The sequence below is a fragment of the Furipterus horrens genome, unplaced genomic scaffold (genome assembly GCF_987537825.1).
Source record: "Furipterus horrens unplaced genomic scaffold, mFurHor1.1.pri manual_scaffold_3, whole genome shotgun sequence".
NCBI lineage: Eukaryota > Metazoa > Chordata > Mammalia > Chiroptera > Furipteridae > Furipterus > Furipterus horrens.
This window is the reverse complement of record NW_028327173.1, coordinates 183,165,957-183,191,877: the sequence shown is the minus strand read 5'-3', so window position 1 is coordinate 183,191,877 and position 25,921 is coordinate 183,165,957. Positions and strand designations below refer to the sequence as shown.

Here is a 25,921-nt window from a genome sequence, read left to right as displayed (position 1 = left end):
AGGAACACACCCACTCTTTCCTCTGAGTTCTTAAGCTGTCACTTTTCACATTGTCCCCTTATTGGTCATGTACAGGTCTGACCTCTAGATTATGAGTTCCCTGAAGAAAGGATATTTGTCTGGTGTTCATGGGACACTGGTGTCCAACTCGGTGTTTGGCCAGTGTACTCAAGAAATGCTGGTTCAATTGGGTAGTAGGGGAAGTTTCAAGAACATTCAGTGCTGAAAATAATGGAAGGCACGCATTGTTGATGGGGTGCAGATAAGCAGAGAAGAATTGCTTTCAACCTGAGTGGAGGTTCTCTTCCCACCTCAATAGTTCCTAATTGCTTTCCATTTATTGAAGGAAAGAGTAACAGCTGATTTTTTAACTTACTTCATCAGAATATGTCTGTTGCTAGAAAAATTTAGCTATTCATCCAGAAAACAGTCCCTCCCACCTCATTTTTTGGTGAATGTTTGAGGCTGACCCTCAGAATGCAACTATGAAAGAAAGGCTCTTTGAGTGGGTGTTTCAGACTGTATACACAAGATCTGTTTTATAATGGTGAAGAATTAAGAATGACATTTCAGAAGAGAGACCAAACATCCCTATATAGAGGTCCTGGTTTTTTTCTGGGTACATTTATCCTGTTTTGTTTGTGTTTAAGACATGTCACAGTAGAAAGTACCTTGGAAAATATTACAGTGCTAATTCGTTGGTTCGTCCTCTCATTTTTGCTTCACCCGAACAAAAAGTTTCACCCGTGGATGGACTCACCAGAATATTGCTTGCTCAGGCCTCTGAGTGTGTTTGTCCTGTGCACAGTGATTGACAGCTGGCTTTTAGCTTCTGAAAGCCGTGGGTGGAGCCACTAGGCCTCTATAAATATGTGGAGGGGGTCTGAGATGAACTGATGAATGGAAGGTCTTGGAAAGATGTGCCTGGGTAAAGAAGGGCACAGGACAATGTTAGGCCTTGTGTGAAGGACCTGAGGGTAGAGAGACAAGGGGGCTCAGCCAAGACCACCGAAGCCCCAGTGAGTTCTAAGGGGCATAATGAGGCCAGTGGTAAGCAGACAGCACTCAGCAAACTTGATCCAGAGGCGACAGTGAGAGCGGGGTCAACTCATAGCAGCTTCTAGAAGTTCTAGAATGCCACAGAAGCCAGTGATGATTTTGCCATGTCAAGGATGACTAGGGCCATAGCAAAGGTGACCAGCAGGCTGAGCACAGGGCCAGCTGCATGCTTTTTGAGTGAACAGTCCTTTTTATTTTCAGGGTTGGTTTACTTTGTAGTATTGAGCTGTGCTCTGATCTGGGATTTTCTTATTTAAAATCTAGGCTACTTTTAGGGTTGGTGGGTCAGGCTCTGCCTTTCTGTGCGAGGTGGATATGAGCATTCTATATAAATGCTTTCTGCCACTGTTGGGAAATCTTGATGTCCAGACATTCATCTTAAAAGTCTGAAGCAGGAGGGTCCCTCAGTGTGGGGAGGTATCAGAAGAGTGGAGGTGTTTACAGGGGTAGAGTGAGATTCTCCGCTAGAACCAAAGCAAACTGTTCTGGGGAAAGAAAGTCAGCACTCTCTGCAAGGTGGAGACCACACCTATGAGGACAAATGAGGTTGTTTTCATTCAAAGCTGTGTGATGTCACTTTGCCCAGGAGACTGGAAAAATACCCGACTGGCCGGTCACGGGGTGAGCTGGGTAGGTAGAGCGGGTAACTCAGTACCGCGCCCTCACCCTCGGTGTAGCAGCTCCATCGGCAGCCCCGGCTTAGCTGTTCTGCCTGCTCCTGACCCAGAAAACACTCAGAAAATGACTGCAGTGAAATGCATCTTCAAGGTGAAGCTTCCAGTCCAGCTGGGGACAGGGATGCGGAGTTGATCCCAAGGGTTCAGTACTTCCTAAATGTGCTGGGAGTGAGCTTTGTTTATATGCTCTGACCCAGAGGAAGTCACTTTACATCTCACCCTGTCTCCAACAAAGAGTGCCTTCTGCTTGTTTTGCATAAGCCTTGTGCCTCCTCTGCGGAATGAACTGGGAGCTATAAAACTCCTGGCATCATAATTCTTTGCAAAGAGCAGAGACTAGTGAGCAGTGTATATTTGGTGAGCAAGTGATCCTTACAGTCTATACGTGGTTTCTCTATCCGTAAAATGTGCAAGTGCTTTCTCCTTGAAGTGTGAGGAAGGTCAAATATGAAATAGTGTATATATTTTCCTTTTTTAAAACCTGATGCTTAAAGCATCAAAACGTCTCAGAAAGCAATGTTCTGTGGGTAAAATGTACTCAGAGCACCTTGCAGACATCATCTAATAACCTAGAAATCCCAGAAGAGTGTCTGGTTCAACTCCCCTAATTTACAATAAGGAAGATCCACAGAGGGGAGGTGATTTGCCTGAGGTTACAGAGTTAGTTAGTTGCAGGCCTCTTAAGTGGAAGCCAGGTCTCTTGATCCATGACCTACTCCTTCCTCCCTCCCTGTCTCTCCCCCTCCTTTTGCTCCTCCCACAGCTTTTAAAAATAGGATTAAAAAATTATAACATGAACACATACACAAGGTAAAAATAATTCAAGCCATACAGAAGAGTGTAAATGGTACTCCTAGACCCACTTCCAGAGGTAACCACTATTAACAATTTCTCTATATCCCTTAGAGATTTTCTAGGCACAGGCAAACACATACATAGATACATACATGTAAGTGTTTTCATTGGTATATGTATGTGTGCACATATGTGTATATGCATAATGTATACACACATAGGTATATATATTTATGTTGTGGCTATTTATTTTTCATGCTGTACTACAACTTACCTTTTTCACTTAATGATGAAACACTTTGGACATCTTTCTGTTTCCGGACATAGAGACTGACCTCTTTCGTTCTTTTTTTTTGCCCCCAAGGGCAAGCCAGTTTTTATTTGACCTCTTTCATTCTTAATACTTGCAAAGTATCTTATGCCCCTCCTGTTTTTCCATGATGACTTTAAGACATATAAGCAGCACCATGGAGTTTGTGTCCTGAATTTATGATGCCAATGTAAGAATTCCTGTTTTATTAGGAGCATCCAGGGAGAAGAATAACTTCTGATAAGGTCAAATGGTTTGAGACATCTGAGACCCTATTTCTGTTTCCTGCTGCTCCTTACTATGGGCCTCTGTCATATGCCAGGTACCCCGCTTGGGACTCGAAGTGCCTTAACTCATTTACTTCTCACAACAATCCATTGAGATAGAATTTTCCTTTTACTGGTGAGGACATTAAGGCTTGTCAGGCCAACTTTGCTTAAAGTCACACAGTCAGTTAAACACCAGACTGCAGGTTTGATTCCAGACCTGCTTGACCCCAAAGCCTGTGCTCTTTCTTACCTTCTAAAATCTAAGGCCCAAAGAAGAATGGTTATGGTGGGTCTGAAGCCAAGTGTTTTTCATAGCTTCCAAGATTTCTTAGTTTGGACTTAGCTAAGGGTCCACTATACACACAGCAATGGCATGGAGGACCAAATAGCAGTGGAGCAGAGACAGAAGATGTGGGGAGAAGGGACAGGAGGTGGCTACTCCTCAGGACATACTGTTGTCTGTTATGCACTGGCTGTGTGGGAAACAGAGGCAGCTGACTGAGACAGAGCTCTCTTCTTTTGAGAGGCTTTATGGCTTTGCAGTGGGGACAGCCACCCATGAGACTGAGTGTAACACAAGGCAGAGCGAGGCAAGTGGATTTGTGGGAACTGTTCCATAGTCTCTAGGAAGCTAGGACTGGTTTGGGCTGGGGATCCTGGGAAGGTAGCCTTCACTGAGGAACAGCCAACCAAACTGATCCTTTTGAGACCAGTGCAAGCTTTCCACTGGCTGAGTTGGGGATAGGGCATTCCATGGGCAAAGGGAGGCACATGGGACATGAACCTGGTGTGGTGGCAGCAGAGGATGAATGGGAGCATGTATTAATGGAGGGGCCCAGGAGGTAGGCTGGGGACAGATTGTAGCAGGCCTTTGATGCCATACAGAAAGATTCTAGTTTGTACAGTGGTACCTTGGTATCTGTTGTTAATTCATTCCAGAGCTTGTAATGAGTGTCGAAACTGACGAGTACTGAACAATGAAACATTTTCTCTTGTGGGGCAGCGGCATTACGCTAGCAAGTGTGACGAGTCCTGAAACATTTTTTTCTCATCAAAATACAATGAGTATAGGGTTTCACAAGTTCTGAAATCAATGAGTATGGAGGTGTGACTATATTTCAGGTCCTGGGGACACTCAAAATTTTTGAACAGGAGAGTGATGTGCTATAAGCTGTGTTTTAGGACACCCTTCAGAAATATAATGAAGAGCTGAAGGGGGCTTAAACCAGAGCAGTGGGAATGGAAGGAAGGAGGTGAATCCAAGATATTCTGAGGAGTCAAAGTATCTAAACTTTCTGTGTGAGGTAGGACTGACCCACTGTCAGCTTCTGTGGGCCCTGTCACATAAAGGACCAAGGTATGAAAACTTACCAGTATCCTTCATCAAATATAATGTTTTTGCTGTCAAAAGTATTTGAAGGGATTTGGGAATTACTCTTAGTTTTGATTCTACAGTCTTAATTTTACACTTTGGTGCTGGTCAATTTTGTTCATGTCTTAAAGCATTTTTGTAGGTCCTTAAAATTCACTCGTCGGTGCACTGCACCCAGTAGCACAGAAGGGAAGGGGAGAGAGCTGTTGAATATGACTTTGAGTTTTCTGGTTCAAGTATCTGGGAGGTTAGTGTTGCTAATTCAGTGAGATTTATGTCTTAAAAGAAGGAGCAGTTTTGAAGGTGGGGAGGAGATATAAAGTAAAGGTTCAGCATGTTCAATAGGAAGTTTTAGTGGAGCTGCGGTAGCAAATTCGGAGCCCAGGAGGATCTAGGACTAGGGCACCAATCTGACAGTCCTCAGTCAGGGCAGAAAGGGGAGAGGACCCCAGGAGGGAAGAGAACGGACTTGAACTTTGAGTAATGCCTACACTTAAGGGATGAGTAGAAGAAGAGGATCTAGGAAATGAAATTGCGAGGCAACATTATACTGAGGATGAAGAACCAAGGGAATCCAGAGCCATGGAAACCCAGCTTCTAGAAGAGGATGGTTAATAGTATCTAATGCAGTAAAGGGATGAAAGGAAAGCCTGGGGGGGGAGGCCATTGGCCTTGTGAGAGGCTTAAGTGACCCTCAAGAAAGCAGTTTTAGTGGAGGGTCGAAATTCAGTTATCAGGAGTCAGAGCGAAGCCATGTGGGGAGGAGAAGGTAGTGAATGCAGACTGCTTTTCTGAGAACTTGATGGAAAAAGGATGGTTTGAGACAGGCCAGGGGAAGGTTTGTGCGGTAGAGAATGTGAGTTATGGGCTGAGAGGGTGAGAGGAGCCCTTGGAAAGCAAGTTGGGAGAAGGTAAGGGAGAGAAAAGATTGGTGGGTGGTGGAAGTCTCCGGAAGACTGGAAAGAGACAAGTGCTGGAGTAGCCGGTCAGCGCCATCATACCTGTGCCCTGACACAGAGGAACAGTGTCAGTTCATGAACAGTTGTCAAGGCCCCACTTCATATGGGCACCATGATGGGAATCACAATGGCATCCCACATGTCCATGAGGCTCAAGTGATTCTACAATCCTGAAGGACAGGGACTTTATGTTCACTGTTTGAGAAGTGCCTGGCACAGGGAATGACGGGTCAGTGTGTATTTGTCAACACATGGACAGGCTTACTGTCCCTGTCTCACAACATCCTGAAGCAGGCTCCATCCTTCCTCTTTCCTTTTTTAATGATCTGCGGTGGGACACATGCTGTATGGGACACACCTACGTTTGGAAGCGTAGTTATAAGCCAACCTGCTCACGCCCACACTCTTGCCTGTACCTGCCCGCCCCTCCTTTTTCTCGTTGCCCTACCACCTCAGCGCCTGTTCCTCTTGAAACGTGGATGAGTAAGTGTGTACTGAGACTCCTCCTGTGCCTCTGTGCTGAATTCTGGGGCACCTGGACTTTCTGTAGCAGCAGGGAAAGAATATATGATGATCCTTTAGGGGAAACAAAGGGGCTCATTCAATGAGTTGGTGAAAGATGAGTCTCCTTGTTGATGGTGATAAGAGAGGATCTTGTTTCCTGAAAGCTCTCTGGGTGTGAATGCACTTTCTTTGCTTGGTTCATGTCACTGGGGGATTTCCTTCATGCCCAATGAACAAGAGGGCCCTTTGCTAGGAAGGTTAGCTCCTACCATCCCAACCTCTATTTTGGGGAAGGGCAGAAGCCCAAGGATCAGGCTGCCTTTGCTATAATTCTAGGAGTATGAAGTATTTTGTTCAGTGGGCCATCTCTGACTTGTTGTTGACAATTTGACCCTTTGTCATCAAGATGAGGTGGGAGACAACGTTTTACTCATAGTCTTTGTGGGACACTTAAAATTTTCTTTTATTTTCTTTCTAGTTACAAATGTAATTCAAAGCTTTACTAACATAGAAGACTGCTGAAAAACCATAGAAAATGAAAGTTCTCCTCGTCCACCTTCCTGTCCCCGAGGTCAGCACTTTTCAACCTTTTTCATCTCATGGCACACATAAACTAATTACTAAAATTCTCTGGCACACTAAATAATATATTTTTTGCTGATCTGACAAAAAAAAGTTATAATTTTGATTCATTCACACTGGATGACTATTGCTGTGTTGGTTGTTGTCATTTTTTAATTTAACAATCTAAGAGAAGAGAGGTCAGTGCCCCTGACTAAACAGTCAGGTACTGCACGTTTTAAAAAGTCTGTGGTACACCATTTGAAAATCGCTGCCCTAGATAATCATTCACTATAATTTGATACATTTTCTTCTAAATTATTAAAAACACCTATACTAATAAAACATGTGGTTACTATTTATTTTTATGTAATATTCCTATTACCAATATGATTTAACAGTCTACATTGTTCTACTCAGCAATTCACAAGGTCATTTTTCCACACATAGATACCTATAGATTTTCTTCATTCAAAATTCTTCCATTGCGTGGAAGAACCATACTTTATTTAACCAATCTTTAAATGATGCCACATTAGGTTGTTTTTATTTGAGAGTGTTTTTGTTTTCTTTTCTTCTCTAACCAGTAATATAGAGCTAGTTTTAAACTGCTAGTGGCGGGTGGTCTATTCAAGCTCAGGGGGCTAGCAAAGCGAGGTCAGGTTTGTTGGAGAAGTGGAAGTCTGAGCTCCATGACTCCTTCCATTCTCTCCCAACAGAAAGAATAGGGCACGACCTCTCCTGCTGCCCAGAGGAGTCATCTCGCCTTTCTCCCAGGCAAGGCCGAGGCACCAACCTTTTCTTATGAAATATACTGAGGCCATATTACACTGCCATTTTGTTTAGCTTTTCACCTTTCCTTCCTTCCTCTCTCCTCCCTCCTTCCTTCCTCTTGCTAACTTGGTGTCCAGTTGCAGCTTCCCCTCTAATTCTCCTCTCTTCCAGTCACCCCAGAGTGTCCAGGCTCTGCACGCCTTCCCCTCCCTTGGAAGGGCCTCCCACCGCTCCTGACTTTCATCTCATTTTATCCCCTGCTCAAGTTTCCACTTTCTCTAGATGGTGCCCTTGTTAGTGTCTGCAGGCTTCTGCTGTAGTCTCATCTGCAAAATAGATTAAAATGACTGCTTCCCCAAGTCACTTACCCTACCCTTGAAAGGATTTAAATTCAAACCAAGCTCAACACAGCTGCTCCTTTGCTCAGTGTCACCTGGTACACATCCTCACCTTCTGTTCACTGTACGCTATAGTAAATTTCCATTCCTTGTGAGGTGACTTCATTTCTAGTGGAAACTCCTGCCCTGTGGTGTGGCAGAGAGAGACATGCTTTGGCTACGGTCTGACCTGGCTTTGAATCCAGATTCCAACACTTACTACCTGTGTGACCTCAGCAGGTAATTTAATCTTTGTGATCTCCATTTTCTTCCTCAGTAAAATGGGGAATATTGATACCTACCTTGCAGATAGGATTGTGCTATGGACTGGATAAAAATGTGTCAGGTGACTGGCAGATGGTAGGTGACCAAAAATGACAGCTACTTCCTGTGATTATTGCTTGATTTCTCTTGAGCAGATTTGTTCATTTTTAGCCAGTGTCATTAGGTGTTATAAGCGGTCAAAGAATCAATACAATGAAGGTCCTATTAGAAATGGATCCTAGAATGATGTAAAATATTGGACATAAATATTTTTGCCAACTAATGGTTCTCCTGTTCCTGGCAGTGGTAAATAAAATAATTAATAAAAAAAAAATTAGGACAAAAATTTAGATGTCTCCTTGAAGTCCCACATACTAGAAATAATTTGTATTTTCCAGAGAATAGCTGTTTCCATGTATTTCAAATGGACCAAATTATTTTTGAGTCCCGGAAGGAAACAAAGAACTTTGTTCCCTGCACACAGAGGTAGTGAACTTGTCCAAGGTCCCAAAGCCAAAGTATATCAACAACCACCATACCTCACTTTTTATCTCTTGTGCCATCGAGCCTCGTCTCCTGTCAGCAGTGGCACTCCCACACTTGAAGCCAAGTTGTCCCTTCTCTGATGCCCACCAGGGACCGAATTATTGAGGACTACTGTCCTTTAGGAAGAGCCCCTTTCTTCTGAGGTGTTATGAACTCCTGCATGTACAGGCATAATTAACCTTGGAAACATTTCTTCACCCACGTTGGAAGGATTAGAAAACCTAAGACATTCTCTGTGCAACATTTGCTCCTCCTAATCCTTTTGGGACAGGTTGGCTAGTATGATCTCTTCCTTTTCAAGTGACAGAAGGCTTTGTGAGTAAGAGATGACTTGCTTTGAGTCTCTCAGTCATTAGCAAGACTAAATTTTTCTTTCAAAACCCAGCAACTCTTGCTCCCTTGCTGAACTTGGCTAAGCCTCTTGAGGGGCGTCATGCTGAGCTTGCTTAGCAGATGGCTCAGAGGCAGGCCAGCAGTGCGGAGAAAGTTGGATAGTCTGATGCCGAGGGACAGAACTTGGCTGTGGGCTCCTCCCTCCCACCGGATCTTCCCTCTCAGGTGGCAGTTGTGGCGAGTGCTGATGAGGAGGATCAGGAAGGGCTCTTGGCAGGACATGTAATATGAACATCAGGAAGCTCCTCTCTCAGGAGGTGGGTTGCCTTTTAGAAGAGCCGCAGTCCTGTCTGCTCCTGAAGCAGGATACTTGGAGACAGCTTCCTGGGCTTTCCTGTCTTCACCTCCTTAAGCCCATGGGAGCTCCAGACCCCAGCATTAGCACATTGCTTCCTTTCCTCCCCTCCCTGAAACCAAGCAAGGAGGCCCCGAGGCCCGCTGGGCTGTGTGTGTCCTTGCCATCTGCCAGGCCGCACTCCTCAGGCCAGAGCCTGGGCTTTGGCCAGTGCTTCCGCAGTTCTGCCCAGCACCCCAGCCCTGAGTCTCTCAGTGTCCCTGCACAGGTGTCCTAACCGGGGACCTGCTCAAGCCCTGCCTGGTGGTGTTGCTTAAAAAGAGACCGGAAGAGTGGGGCTTAGCAGTCCCCTCTGAGGCAGACACTCATCACAGTCCCCTGGTTTCTTGCTTTGCTGTTTTTGTTGTGTCTGTTTCATGGGTTGTGTGGTCCCAGCAACTAAAAAGAAATTGGAACTTACGGCCAAGATGGAGGCGTAGACAGACACACTGTGTCTCCCTCCACAACTAAGAAGGAATACAACTACCTCAAAATTAGAAACAACCAGAAGTTCCAGAAAATCAAACTGCATGGAAGTCCAGCAAACAAAGATATAAAGAAGAAATACTCATCCAGACAGGTAGGATGGGCGGAGCCAGGGCAGAGAAAATGAGGTGTGGTGGTGGCAGCCATGGAAGCAGCAGCAGCGGCAAGCCGGCAGAAAGCACAGTCACACATTTTTAAAAGTTCGGAGGGACACCTGGGAGCATTCCCAGCTCCTTGCCGGACCTCATAGCTCACAGTCCCAGCACTGGGGGAAATCAAGCCTCATTGCTTCTGACTGTGCAGACCAGTGGGGGTTGGGGTGGAGGCAGAAACTGCTGGTCTCAGCAGAGTCCACTTGTTTAAAGGGCCCCCACGGTCCTAGAATGTCCGCAGACCCACCCATTCTGGGAACGATGACCAGGGCAGCAGCTAGAGGGGCACCAGTCTGGTGCGGAAGTGGGAGAGGTGCCTGGAAAGGGGCAAGAGGTGGGCAGGCAGCATTTTTCCCTCTTGGACCCCTCCCCCACATATAGCACCACAACATGGTGAAACAGGTCGCCTGTTACAAATTCCTAAGGCTCCACCCCTTACAATGTAACAGGAGCAACAGCTCTACCTGGGACGCAGAGGCAAACAAACACAGGAGACTGTCAGAATGAGGAGACAGAGAAATATGGCCCAAAAGGGGGAACGGATCAAGGTTCCAGTAGGAGAACTAAGTGACGAGGAGATAGACAACCTAACAGATGCAGAATTTAAAACACTGGTGATAAAGATGCTCACAGGCTTGACAGATATGCTTGAGTATGGCAAACGCATAAGAGAAGAAGTGAAGGCTATGCTAAGCGAAACAAAGGAAAATTCACACAAAACCAATGGTGAAGGGAAGAAAACCGTGGTTCAAATCAATGATTTGAAACATAAGGAAGAAAAAAACAGTCAACCAGTGCAGAATGAGGAAGCAAGAATTGAAAAAAATGAGGAAAACTTCCCAAATTTTGTGAAGGAGATGGACATACAGATCCACGAAGCACAGAGGGTCCTGGGCGAGCTGGACCCAGAGAGGACCACACCAGGATGCCTCATGATTGAGATGCCAAAGGTGAAGATAAAGACAGAGTCCTGGGGGTAGCAAGAGAGAGGCAGAGAGTTGCCTACAGGGGGATGCCTATAGGACTATCAGCTGATTTCTCAGAGGACACTTTGCAGGCAGGAAGGGACTGGCAAGCAGTATTCAATGTGATGAAAAACAACCTACAACCAAGAGTACTCTATCCAGCAAAGCTATCATTTGAAATGGAAGGGCAGATGAAGTGCTTCCCAGACAAGGTAAAGCTAAAGGAGCTCATCATCACCAAGCCATTATTATGTGAAATGTCAAAGGGACTTACTTAAGAAAAAGAAGATCAAAACTAGGAACACTAAAATGACAACAAGCTCACAACTATCAACAACTGAATCTAAAAAATAAAAACAAAATCCAACTAAGCAAATCAGAATAGGAACAGAATCATAGCTATGGGGATCATTTAAAGGGTTATCAGCTGGGAAAGGGGAGGGGAAGAAATGGGGGAAAGGTGCAGGGATTAAGAAGCATAATTAGTTGGTACAAAATAGACAGGAGGATGTTAAGAATAATATAGAAAAGGGTGAAGCCAAAGAACTTATATGCATGAACCATGGACATGAACTAAGGTGGGTGGGATTGCTGGAGTGAAGGGGAGTACTGGGCAGAGGGGAGCAAAGGGGAAATAATTGGAACTACTGTAACAGCATAATCAATAAAAAATACTTTAAAAAAACAAAGAAGAAATTGGGTGGAAAATCCAAGTTTGGAGGCCATGTACTAAGGAAAGGTCACATTTCTTTTCAGCCAGTTATGTAGTGTTAGAACTCAAGGGACAACAATGTCCCGTGATAGAAATATTTTATCTAATACAATCCATCCCTCTTTATCTTCCCAAACCATAAAGAATAACATTTTAGAGTGTTATTTTCATATTTCATAAGGTATAGTGTTTAGTACGAGTTCCCCTCTGGTGATAGGCCAGGGTCTCCATGTGGGTGCGCCCCTCTTGAACTTCCCAGACTTTTCTTCTTTATTTTTAAAAATTTTTATTTATTATCTTGAAAGAGGGAGAGAGAGAGAGAGACATGAATTTATTGTTCCACCTATTTATGCATTCATTGGTTGCTTCTCATATGTACCCTGACTCGGGATCAAACCCACAACTTTAGCTATTGGGGCAATGCTTTAACCAAGCTACCCAGCCAGAGCCAGACTTTTCTTCTTATAGACACCTTGTTCTCTCTCTCATGCTTCCTCCCCTTCTTTTCCACTCTGTCTCTCTGACTCTCTCCACCTCCCCCACCCCCCATGGTGTTGCAGCTTTCTTGTTTGATTCATCACTCCTCCAAGTGTTCTGTTGGTGGGGAAGCCTTTTGCCTGGTTATTGGAGCATCAGGGCTGCTCTTCTCTTCCACAGAGCCAACTGTGGAAGGCGTCCCTGCTGTCATTTGACCACAGAGTGGTTGTGAGAGGCGCCTGCTTTCTGGCATGTTGCCGTAAATTAAGGGCAAGGGCCCCAAGAATGATCTCATTGAGGCGCTGCTTCCTGAAAGGGGTGATCAGGGAGCCAGGCCCATCAGAGGAGCATCAGCAGCTCATCCCTGCCAGCCTCTCTCCGGGCACAGAGAACTCATTTGTAGGAAAGTGTCCAGGGTGAGGTGGCACTATTATTTTGTTCACCAGGAAATAATACCAAGTTTCTCAGTTTTCCCCTTAATGAAGGACAAGGCCTTGGCCTGGAAGAGGGATTGAGTCTCCCAGCATCCTGGAGGATGGGATAGGGAGTAATTTGAGGAGGTTTCCTCTTACCCATGTGGCTTTCTGGGCCTCGCCCAACTGGTGGAAACTCTACAGGACCAGCTGAGACATAACTGACATAGGAGCTCCAGAGTCGGGCCTCTCTGGGGAAGGGAGAGAGAGCCATATCCACTCAAGGGTCTCTCTGGACATCTCTATGGGAAGTAGGTTATTATTAGCAGGAAAGTGTTTTGGGTTTATGAGGACTATAACATGTAGATAGAAAGATGAACAGGTCATGGCTAGCTTAGTCCTGTGTTTACTATTTGTTCTATCTCCAATGTCTCAACAACCACAATTAATCACCTGGTCCCCCGTCACCCTGTTAAATGAGGGTAGGAATACTAAACTCTGGTCATCATTAGTTCCTCAAAACAGAGTTTGACAAGAGAAAGAGAAAGGGGGAGACAGGGCAGAAAGAACTATGCCATCATTGAGAAGGCAGCCATTGAGAAGAGAAGACTGGGGTCCCCATAAAATAACTTCGTTTTCTTCACAGTTTTCACACAGACAGGTAACCTAAAGAATGAGAAGGAAATGTGAAATTCTGGTGTTCCACCTGTTTGACTTCTCCCGACAACTGGAATCTTTATTGGGGAGGGGACAGATTGCTTTGGCTCAGACTGTTGTGCTTTGAAGGCAACATGGCCTGTGAGTGGGCTCTGGGGGAGGGACCTGAAACCTGAAGATGATTGCCGTTGTGCCTGTACTGGTGTGTTGAGGGGAAATGTACTATAAGAAAAAAGTGGGCTGTTTTTAAAATAAATTTAAGGTTGAATCAGTTAGTTCTAAAATCCTGGTGGAGAGTTCCAAGGTAGTTATTCCAAAGAGCCCATCCATAGGTGTGAGGACATGGTCTAGGAAGGCCCTTACCCTGCTACTGTATATGGTCAAATGTGGTATGTGATGTTGAGAAGGCATTGAAACATTAAATCCTGCCCTCACTGGTGTGGCTCAGTGGATTGGACATTATCTTGTGAACCAAAGATTTGCTGGTTCAATTCCCAGTTGGGGCACATGCCTGAGTTGCCAGCCAGGTCCCTGGTTGAGGGTGTGTGAGCGGTAACCAACTGATGTTTCTCTCCCTCCCTTTCTCTCTCCATTCCCCTCTCTCTAAAAATAAATCTTAAAACACAGACACACACACACACACATTAAATCCTTCTCCCTGCCTTCTTCAAGAATGAGAAATTGGGTGTGTGTTGGGTGGGTGGGTATTGGCAGACTCTTTATCTAAATAGCAAAAGTTTTCTGTACATATTCTTGACTTAGTTGGCCACATAGGATCACTGTCACATATTCTTGTTGTTTTGTATTACATTGCTTTAAAAATGTAGAATCTACTCTTAGCTCTTGTGCTGTACAAAATCAGGCTGGAAACTGTCCTCTGATTTCTTCTGGTCTAGAATAATAACCCACCTGTAGCACAGGCCCAGCCATGTGCAGCGTGCATGCTCCCAAGACCCTTCGTCTTCGAGTAGTAGAGCCGTTGTGCCCTGAGATGGGTTAATGCTCTAGACCAGGGATCTGCAAACTATGGCACCAGGGGTCAATCTGAAACTCAGGGGCTTCTCCTTAACTGTTGAAAGTGAGCAGGAGGTTACTAACCATGTAGCCCCTCTTTCTGGCCTCCTGATTACAATGGCAACAGAGGTGAATTTTGGTTAATGAAGACAACAAATATCCTACTTTACTTTGAGGCTGACTTTAGTGACTAAGATGGGAATCCCTGGCATTAAAGCTGGAATGACCTGAGCAAGATTCCATTCGTTAGGTGAAAATGCAAACAAAGTTCTGCTCTAAAGAGGAGATGTACAAACATTGCTTTGTCTGGATTGAGTTAGGTTCAAATGTCCAAGTTTTGATAAAATGGAGCCAAAATTTCTAAGTATATTGCTGCCATTGTCCATATCTTTTTTCAAGGGACTAAGTTAATTTCAATATTGCTGTGACACACATTTGTCACTTACAGAGTAGATTTTTAAAGGTATTGAGAACTACCTTGGCCCGTGTGGCTCAGTTGGTTGGAGCATTGTCCCATGCACTGAAGGGCTGTGGGTTCGGTTTGTGGTCAGAGCACGACCTAGGTTGCGGGTTTGATTCCCCGTCCAGGTAAGTATGGGAGGCAACTGACTGATGTCTCTCTCTCTCTCTCTCTCTCTCTCTCTCTCTCTCTCTCTCTTGCTCTCTCTCCCCCTCCCCCTCCCCTCTCTAAAAGCAATGGAAAAAATGTCCTCAGGTAAGGATAAAATAAATAAATAAAATAAAGGTATTGAAAACTGAGAGAGAAACTGGGCTTCACCCGCTCTTTGCCTCATCCCTCACTCAATGGGTAAAGTAGCTTTGGCTTCTGTTGTTTTCATGGTCCATGGTCATCTTATTTGAAGCCATTAAGGAATATGTGTTTGGAATTAAGAATTTTTTAGACTTGGAAACATTATAAAGTATTTGGGGCAGCATCCTATAACCTAAGATGTTTTTACTTTTGTAGTAAAACTTACATTTATATGAAGGAGGACAAATTAAGATTATAAATTTAGCCTAACCTCAGTTCAGGGCAAACTTTGCCAACAAATGGATTAAAATTATCTTTATGCTTTCAGAGTTGTGTGAATTTCAGAATTGTTGCAGATAGGGGTTTATGATTCATATGATGTCTTTTAAATTAGACTGGAAGCTCTTAGAGTGTATGGATGTATCCTCCACAGTGCCTAACATGGTGCATGTACGTAGTAGGTGCTCATTAAAAGTCAACTGATCTTTTAAAATTAACATAAACATGATGACATAAGTCATGAGTGTTATGAGGCTACTTTACAACTAGCCCTTACTTATTTTTTCATTTTTCTAATTTCAAAATGTGTTTTCAAAAATGTTGAGTTCTCCTGTAAGCCATAATTAAACTGAAAGTTGCCTTGATACCTCATAGATTGAAAAGTAGTAAGTAAAGTAAAAGTAGTTGGACTCCTGCATGTTGATGAGTGAATGGCTAATTTCTGAGATAGCTGGCTAATCTGTGGAGGTGTCTTGTAGTTTTGCAATTTAGTAGCTAATATACACAACGATTGACTTATTTAATTTATGTCAATATTGTTAATATCAAGGAAGGTTCATTGTGCCATGGTCTCAACTACCTGTTTAAACCATGAACTAAAAATGACTAAGTAATGTAATAACAATATTGAAAACGTTGCCATCAGCAGGAGGGGAACAAAGAGGTCATTCGTTCAAACATCTGGTCAGCTCCTTACTTAGGGAGGGCTGAGTCTCTTGGGGAGCTCCTTGTTAGAGAGACATGAGGGGAATCGGGAGGTGTTAATGAGAGCAAAGGAAATGAATGTGATTTTAAAATGTGATCTCTAATAAAAGGCTGAAGATATTTGGATTGTGATATTAACAAGCAAGAGGGAGTGAATGTGACTTCTTTAAGTGTGTGCCCATAATCAGATTTCTATCTTTGTATTGACGGCAAAATAGGAAGGGCCATTATTTATTGTTTTAAAAAGTAGATTTAAGAGCAGTAAAAGGATAAAAGAGAAACATAAAACTTATAAATATGATGTAATGAGTCACTAGAAAAGATTATCAAAAAAGGTCATGGACGTCTCTATTCTGAGAAGATATTTAAGCGTGGCCTCAAATATCGTGATCAGAATAAATATGAGGACACAGATGAGAGGAATAAAAAGCACTTTCAGGGTAAAGGATGCATGTAGTCACCTGGTCAAGACCATGGAGGAACTGAAGGTATACCTCCCTTTGTCTCAACATCAAGGAAACAAGGCATGTTTCTCTTCAAGAGCTGGTCTTTGCTGGCTGACATGACAATGAAGGGTGGGATGCCCTGTTGGGCATGAACTTCAGAGTGAGTTTCAAGTGGTTTAGAATCTGGCTGGAAAAAGAAGGGAATATAACAGGCCAGCATTTCCCCCCAGCTGGCTCATTGTCTCAGGGAAGTAAATGCTCTCAGCACAGGCTCTCTTGAGTCCTGCTTGCAGTTTTGACTTAAGGGTTTCGTGGTTTCTCCTGGCCCCAGATTTCCACTTCTGAGGTAGTGTTCTGATTCAAAGCCAGTGTGACTTGATGGAGCTATCACCAGCCTGGCAAGGTATCTGAAGGATAGGTGAATAGGCTATTCCCTATTCACTCACCCACTGCCAATGAACACAGATTGGAAAAGTCTCCCCTAGGTGTCCACATCAGGATTCTCTTAGTGAACATCTGTACTGTACTTGGAAAAGGGCTGTCTGCAGATATGTTTTGCCCCTTCATGTGGATGGAACACACACACCTTCCATGTGACCAAGATCTTGGGCTTCAATGTTTTTTAGGAGAGAAGACCAGCAGACAAGCTGGGCTTTCGTCACAGACTTGTTGGATCACTGTTTCCTAGTGAAATTCTATTTTAATTTTCTGGAACCTCTAGGACTGGATGCCTGTCCAAAAACTGACTATGCTTCAGGCTGCAAAGCTTGTGATAGACTAGGGAAATCACACCCTGAGGTGGTGATTCTACACATAGAGAGGTGCCTTTTATGGCTGTTCAGAAACATGAGGATGGAGGAGCTACTGGTAGGTGATTGGTTCCTGATAGCTTAGTGGACTGACTGCAGTCCACTCTGGACTTTGACACCCATGCTTTGGGCCAGTGCCTCTCTCTCTCCAAACACACAGTTTCTCTGCTCTGAGGTATGGCCAGAGCTCTTGATGTTCCTTTTCACCTCATCAGCAGAACCTTAGAGCAGATTGGAATCTGATTGTTGAACTGACTTCTCTCTTGCTGTCAGCATCCAAGAAAGTGGAGGATCAGTGAGATGAAGGCCAGATCTGATGTATGTTTAGACCCAATTTAAATAAGCCGTGTATGGATATATGGTGCATAAGTATCTGAGTATACTCAGTTATATCGTCTCCCTCTCATTGTCTTATCATAATGAGATCATGAGTTCCTTGAAGGCAGGAGACACTGCAGTTCTTTCCCCAACGTATGTAGCAATGGGACCTGCAGGTGCTCAATAAATATTAATTGAATTAATCAGCTGCAAAATGCAGGTGCACACAATTATCTGCGTTGTGCTTTCATCCAGCTACAGATACAACCTAGGCATTCAGCTGTCCTTACAGGGCCCCCACCCCGTCTGTACCTGCCGCACAGACTTTCTGCAGCTGCGCATTGTCTGGACAGACCCCTTTAGCCAAACATGCTCTGCACAGTGTGAGACCCGCTAGCCCTTGTATACATAACCTTTGTAAAACATACACCCAGCTTCGAGGGCCTTTACAACTCCCTCCTTCTCTCCCACCCCTAATGTTTCCTGACCCTTCCAAGGGTTTGAGGAGAATGAGATCCACTCCCCACTCCACTTCTGGGGCAGGGTTTTTAATTACCATGTAGGCTTTGTTCTGTTGTTGAGATCAGGCTTCTCTGTGTAGGGAGAAGGGAATTCCAGTCATCCTGATGCATTATAATCAAGTTACCACAAGTCAGGAGTAACAGTTCTCTGCTTTCATTCTGATCACAGCAGGTGATACAGGAATGTAGCATCTAGTATTTCCCTAGGTGCTTTAGGCTGTGGTTGTAACAGTGCTTTACAGTGGTGGGTTCAATCTTTTAAGCACCATGAAGCCATTAGAATTTTATCTCAACTCCATGATCTGTCTACTTCATACATAAAATGTAGAGTGTATTTTTTTAAAAATCAATATTGGTTCAAAATGGCTGACCACAAAATATATTTAACAAGTAACACATACACATTAAAAACCATAATGGTAAACTTTAAAAAGAGTCAAACTAATTTGACTCAAAAATAGAGAATAGATGAGCCTCTTGCAGAGGTCATTTCACAGTATTGGATACACACATGGGAAAGCTCTGATCCCTAAAAAATAATAGGTTTATACTGTCAAAGATTGTCACATCTTTGCAAGTCTGTAAAGCAGGTAATCCTGCTGTTACCTAACACTAGTGTTGCAAAAGCACTACAGCACAGCCTTTTCATTTCCATCAGCAGAATCTTACAGTTTGCTAATAGTTTAAATTTGAGAGCATAGTGCTCAGAAAATATCTGTGGAATGAATGAATTTTCATACACAGAGCAGCAGGCTTTGTTCTCATTTTCTAGCTGACAGAGAGGAGAGGGAAGTGGCAGGTATTTTTGGTCGAAGGGCTAAGACTGCAGCTTGTAAATAGGTTGGCAGTTCTCAAAGATACTCCTTGTGCCCTGTGGTCAGTGTCTGTTCTGGATGCATGAGCTTTATATTTCTGTTTGTAATGTATGTACCAATAGGCATACACAGAATTATCCACATTTGGCGGGCTAAATAGCTACTTCTGTTCAAAGGCAAACGCTTGTTAAGTGGCTATTTTCTGATAAGGACGTCCACATGCAGGGGATGTAGCACACTGTGTAGGGCACAAAGAGAGATAAGGGAAGGGAGCGGGCCAGCTCTGCCAGGCCCAGATAACGGCTGGGGGCTTAGGAGGAGTTCATGTCATACAGGCAGTCCTGGGCTGGTTTGGTTACAGATTAATTTGGATCTTTCATTTCCGAGTGTTTTGCTTGTTTTCCATGTCTGTCTATCTGTCTGTCTATCAAGGGTATGTTATATGTAGTGTATTATATGGGTCTTATGTCTGGTTGCAGGGGAGGGGACCTGCAATGTTCAGGCCTGTTAGGAACAGCAGCTTCCTGTCCATCTCTGAAGTAGCCTGCTGTGATCACAAAGGGAACAGGAGCCAGGAGCTTTCTAAATATCAAGGGGAGGTCTTAGATAAGGTGAGATCCCTAGAATGTGGCTTAGATGTATTTTGGAAATGTTTGGCTATTTTTGGTAGAAATGGGAGAGAAGAATCTTGTAAATCTGATCTTTACAAAATAGGAATCATTTATGAGGAGCCTTCGCATCTTCAAGCTTCTTTTCAACTGAAGCCATGCTGGAAGTTAATGTGAATTACTGAACTGTTAACGAAGTTGAAATTATCATTAGCGGCAAAGCATCCAGAAGTCATGATGTCAGGCCAGTCTCAGGCAAACACATGTCGCCCTTCACCCTTTGCTCCTCATGGCTGTGTGACCTGGGGCAAGTTCCTTACCTTCTGTAAACCTCAGTGTCTTCCTTTATAACATGGAGAAAGCGAAAAGCCTTTCTAGGAGTGTATTGACAATGAAATGAGCTACACATGCCACTTGGCATAGAGCCTCCGGTGTACCAGGCCTTGCTCACTATGATGGTTCCTGTTGTTGTTTTCTGTGATGGTTTTCTACAAATGTCTGCTGTTGGAGATACAGAGTCCTGTTATGTGTGGGGACCAGATCCTTTCACATATGAGTAGCCAGCAGTCTGGCTGCCTGGAAAGCAGCGAGAAGGTTTGGATGGGAATACTGTGGACAGTCTACAACTGTGGGCATTCACTCGCTGGTAATCCAGGATAAGTGTAGAAATAAAGGCAGTTTGGGTTTTTTAGCCCATCATTTTTACATGGGACTCATACTCAGCATGTGTTGGCCAGCACAGCCGGCACATTCCCATGAGGATTCTCTGCTCAGCGTGGGTGTACAATTTGAGGGTGGGTAGACTCTGCTTTTGTTGGATTTCAACTGCAGCCTTTTTGTTGGAATTCTTTAAAAGCCTGGCATATATCACTTTTATAATTAAAAACAATCAGAGAGAAATTAGGGGAAAAGGGGACAACTGTAATTGAAAAACCAAAATTAAAAAAAAAAAAAAAAAAAAACAATCAAATAAAACATATTAGGCTGGTGGAAAGGAAATACACCAAATCAATAATGGTCCTATCTAGGCTAAAACACAGCTTCGTTCTGGGAGGGGAGGTTGGTGGTGGTGGTGGTGGTGGTGGTAATAGATAGTTCAGGTCAAGGGACAAAGGCAAACGCTAAGAGAAGATGAATGTTGATATGCTCCAAGCCTGCCGACCGACCAGCAGGTAAGCTGCTGTGGAGAGCCAGGCAGTATTCCTCTCTATACAAACCTACCCTCAGACCCAGCTCCTCAGGTTGGCCTTACAGCTAAGGGCCTTTATCCAGTGAAAGTGGCCACTGGAGCAAGCCTAGAACCTGTGCTAACTCCCAACAGACTGCTGCTCCCATTTCTCTCTTTTTTTTTCCCCTAGCATGAGAAGGTAGGGATTGTGATGGGGCTGTGACCAAGTAGAAATGAGAACGTAAGGAAGTTACTGCTTTGTTGATTGTGAAGAATTGTGGCAGACATTCAGACACTGGTTTGGTTTTACCCCCCATGGAGTAAAAGAATCTTTCTCCCTTCTTTGGAGGGAAAGAAGAGAGAGTCACACAACTGCTCTTCATCCTTCCCCTGCGCACCTTCTCTGTAGATGTATCTCAGACATCGGGGAGACGGTTGCTTCCTCATGTCGACTCCTGGCACCGTAATAACCTTGAGAGGTAAAGCATATAGGCTGCTTGTTTCAATAGAAGAAAATGTCACTCACCATTTAGAGGATCTACACAGATACCCACAAAGGGCGAGCTGTCTGATACATGTGTGGATGCCATGTAAACACTGGGTAACATTTCTGATGATTAAAAAGCCCCTCCACTTCTCCATATCCCCTGCTTTTAAGAGCCACAAGCAGAGGGGGAAATCGTTGCTGTTTTATTACTGGGGAGACTAAGGCACGAAGAAAGGCTAACAGTTCATTCTTCCGAGTCTGGAAGCAGCAGCAGACTATGCAGGGCGAGTGGCCCACACATACTCAGGGCTGCCCTCCATGCCAAGCGCTCTGTTACGGACTCTAAATACATAATCTCATTTGATCCAAACAGCAGTGTTGTGAGGTGATGACTATTATTAACTCTACTTTATAGATAAAGAAATGGAGGCTTGAAGAGTTTAAATAAATGGCCTTAGGCCACACAGCTAGTTAATGGCTAAGTCTGAAGTTATCCCCTGGCAGTTTAACTCTAGATGCCCCTAACCACTGAGGAGTACTGCCTTGTTCACTTCCCCAGATCAAAGTCACCTTAGTCTACTATTTCTGACACTAAATTCCCTGCGTGCTACCCTCCAGTTCTTTCTGGAAGCTGACTCAAGCCCTTGCTGAATGGAGGACTATTGCTACCACACACTAGGGAACGATGAGGCGTGACAAGCTTTTTGGAGTTGCTTACAGACAATTTTAGCAATGCCCACTCACTTCTCCATACCTTTCACATGACCTACCCTGGCTTCTGCGTCCACCACCCCGGCCACACACACGCGGCTCCCTGGGAACGACAGGCACTTGGCAGCTCCTGCTGCCCCTTGCCCTGGCCAAGCTATTTGAAGTCAGGTCTCATCAAGAGAGGAATGTGGTCGCGGTTACTTAGCAAGCAGCTGAGCCTGATTACAGCGTGAGGCGCTGATGTGCCATCTGGGGGAACTTCTGGGTAGCTCATTTGCAGTGCTCAGAACTGGGGGTACCCTTGCCCCAGGTGCTTGCAGATGATAACATTTGCCGCGCGCTTTTTAACAGATATGAGGAGAGTGTTATCAAACCACAGCACCTTGGAAAACCTTTGGCAAGAAACCCTCTTCCAATTTCACACATTGGGGTTTTTCTTCTTCTGTAAATAGATAGATGTGTGCTGTGTGAAAGAGGGACCTTAAAAATAGTGCGACTTAGAGAGGGGAGCTGGGGAATTAGAAACATTTCCCTTTCAACTCTGCCACTTGTTTGTAGTGGGAAAGTGCCCCACCTGACCTGGCTTTCCTGTCTTCTCTCTGTGACTATTTGGAGTGTGGGTGTGATTGGGGGAGGAGCTTGGAGATCTCAGAGGAAACGTGGGTCTGCTGCAGGGTGGAGACCCAGAGTGTTTGTGTTCTGAAATCTCGGGCTTGGATTAACCATGACCTAAAGGGCCTCTTTGGCTTCTCAGCACAGATCATCTTTCTTTCCTGTTGCCTTTCTTGATGTTCTTGTTGCCTGGTGTTGAGCTGGATGTGGAAGAATCTGTCTCAGATGATTTAAAAACTGTTTATAAGCACCCTGTTCCTTTGATCTCCACATTCCTTCCTGCAGAGGGCTTGGGTCAGGCAGGGCTACCATCACAGTGGTTAAGAGCAAGGGCTCTCAGCCAGACTGCCTGAGTTTGAATCCTGGCTCTGTCAGTTACTGGACGATGGACTGTGGCAAATCACGGAGCCCCCTGATCCTTGGTTTCCTCACCTAAAAAATGGGAATAATGAGAATGGCTGCCTCACGGGGTGGTTCTGAGGATTCAATGCGATGTTGTTTGTAAAGTCCAGTGCCTGGCGCAAGGTAAGCTCTCAATAAATATTTGATGACAACCGCTTAACAGCTGGAGAAATTCACTCCTATTATCCAGGTGAGAAAACTGGAACACAGAAAGGAGAAAGCAGTTTCCCCAGTTGTGTCAGAGAGGAATGTTTAAATTACCTGCCTTGAGGAAAGAACCATCTCCTTCTAAATACATTCATAGTATCCATTCAGGAAATATTTGGTTGATTAAATTGATGTTCATAATGACATCATCTTATTAAGATTAGTAGTGGACAAAAAGGATGGAGATAGTAGCAAAATGTAGAGGCCCTATAGTCTCCCTGGTAATATGTTTCTTCCCTACAGAAAGGTGATCTTTAAAGCCTGGTGGCTAGTGCTTGGACAAGACCCAAAGCAAGGAGTTCAGTAAGTATGTATCAGATGATCTCCAAATGCCTGAAGGAATGTTGAAGAAAGGGCTCTGTGGGTTACGGTTCAGCCAACTGAGGTGTGAAGAGGTGTTCTCTTCGGGCCACACGGAGGCTTCTTGAAATAGCCTCAGAGTTCTTTTAGGGGGTGAGCACAGCTTTCTCAGTTTGCCTCGCAAGGTCTGGGGTTCACGTTAAACAATGTCTGGGTTATGTGTGTGACCATACATTTGAGGCAGTCAGTATTATCCTTGTAACTTTCAGGCCTTTTGCCTTTTTAGTATTTATAAATGATACTTGGAGACCTTTACACTGTGAATTTAAACAAATGCTATTTAAGCATCTCTACTCTGCTGGCTCTCATTTCCATATGCAAGAAAGACTCAAATAAGCATGCTAACCTTCTGGATTATTCTTAATGCCAGAAAGGCAAGAAGTAGCCCATTCTCTCAGAAAGATCCTAAGGTAGAAACGGACCATTAGCAGTCTGTCTATGTCATAGAAGGAAGAACTTTTGTTCTGTGTGGGTGTACCATGGAGCAGGGGATGAACCAAACTCTCAGGAGACATGAGTTCAACCTTGGCTTCACCACCCTAATGTTGAGCAGGAAACTTGATCTCTAAGTCTTAGTTTGTTTAACTGAAACTGAGGTCCATAGTACTTCCCACTCCTGTCTCACAAGGTCATTCGATTTTTAAAAACTGCATGAGAAAACGTCCTGATAAAACATTGTTTATACGGATAATGAAATCATCATTCCCTGTTATCAGCACCCAACTCACATGCCATGTCTTCCACAAAGACTTCTCTAGTTTCCCCAGCTTCCAATATTCTCCCTTGCCTTTGAAATCCCATGACCTTTTCTTATGCCTCTCCTTTGACACTTACATAATTCTCTCTTGTTGTCTCATATTTATATCCACATCTTAGGCAACCTAAGGGTAGAATTCCTGTCTATACCATATTTATATTTATTTTATTTTATTTTTTAAAAGATTTTTTAAATTTATTTTTAGAGGGGAAGGGACAGAGAAAGAGAGGGAGAGAAACATCAATGTGCGAGAGATACATCGATTGGTTGCCTCTTGCACACCCCCAGCTGGGGACCTGGCCCATAACCCAGGCATGTGTCCTTCTGGGAATCGAACAGCAGCCTTTTAGTTAGCAGTCTGGCACTCAATCCACTGCGCCACGTTAGCCGGGGCCCATGTTTATCTGTACGACGTTATAGTACCTTAGTTGAGAAGACCCTCTCATTATTTTAAAATAAGTTGCAATAATTATTCTACATCATTATTATCAGAGCAGTTCATAACAGTGGGCCTTCCACATAGTAGGTGCTCAAGAAATACCTGTTTTTAGTCTTTTTGTTTTTAATATTAATATTTTGTTTCAGGTTTATTGAGGTATACTTTACATACAGTAAAATTTATTCTTTGGTATACCTTTCTATAGGTTTTGACCAATGCATGCAGAATATAACCACCACCACAATCACCCCCCAAAATTTTCTCATGCACCTCACCTTTGTTGTCATCCCCTTCCCCCAACCCTAGCCCCTGCAACCATTGATTTGTTTTCTCTCCTCATAGTTTTACCTTTTCCCAGAATGTCACATAAATTGAATCATACAGTATGTAAGCCTTTTGAGTTTAGCTTCTTTCACTTAGCGTAATACATTTGTGATTCACTCATGTGTATATCAATTCTTTTTTTTAAAGATTTTATTTATTTATTTTTAGAGAGAGGTGAAGGGAAGGAGAAAGAGGGAGAGAAACACCAACTTGTGAGAGAGAAACATCAATCAGTTGCCTCTCGCTTTCTCCCAACTGGAGACCTGGTCTGCAACCCAGGCATGCGCCCTGACTGGGAATCAAACTGGCAACCCTTTGGTGTGCAGGCCAGTGCTCAGTTCACTGAGCCACACCAGCCAGGGCTCTTGTCTTTTTTATAATAGTCATTCTAGCAGGTATGAGTTGATATATCATTGTGGTTTCCATTTGCGTTTCCCAGATAATTAATGATGCTGAGCACCTTTTCATGTACCTGTTCGCCATCTGTATATCTTCTTTGGAAAAATGTGTATTCATGTCCTCTGCCCATTTTAAATCATATTACTTGTTTTTTTTTGCTGTTGATTTTTATGGTTTTTAATATATTTTAGATATTAACCCTTTATTTGATATGTATGTGATTTGCAAGTGTTCTCCCATCCAGTAGGTTGCCTTTTCATTTTGTTGGTTTTCTTTGCTGTGCAGAAGCTTTTTTAGTTTGTTGTCCCACTGTGTGTTTTTGCTTTTGTCGCCTTTGCTTTTGGTGTCAAATCCACAAAATTATCATCAAGACTGATGTAAAGGAGTTTGCCATCTATGTTTTCTCCTAGGAGTTTTATGGTTTCAGGTCTTACATTTATGTCTTTAACACATTTTGAGTTAATTTTTGTCTGTGATGTAAGATAGCAGTCCAGTTTCATTCTTTTGCATATAGCCATCCAATACCATTTATTGAAGAGACTGTCCTTTCCCCATTGTATATTCCTGGCTCCTTTATTGTAAATTAGTTGACATATATGCTTGAGTTTATTCCTGGACTCTCTATTCTGTTCCATTGATCCATGTGTCTGTTTTTATGCCAATAGCAGAGTTCGGTTGTTTGTTTGTTTTTTTTAAGATTTAATTTATTTATTTGTAGAGGGAAGGGAAGGGA

General features: G+C 43.7%; 1 protein-coding gene across 1 annotated transcript in view; it reads left to right on the top strand.

Moving 5' to 3' along the window:
- The window catches only part of SPTB (spectrin beta, erythrocytic), a 116,983-nt gene that overhangs the window by 12,640 nt on the left and 78,422 nt on the right, over positions 1-25,921 (top strand). The window contains exon 2 of the mRNA XM_090270980.1: positions 6,424-6,516. The gene's annotated coding sequence lies outside the window, so the exon portion shown is untranslated. The remainder of the gene's footprint in view (positions 1-6,423; positions 6,517-25,921) is intronic.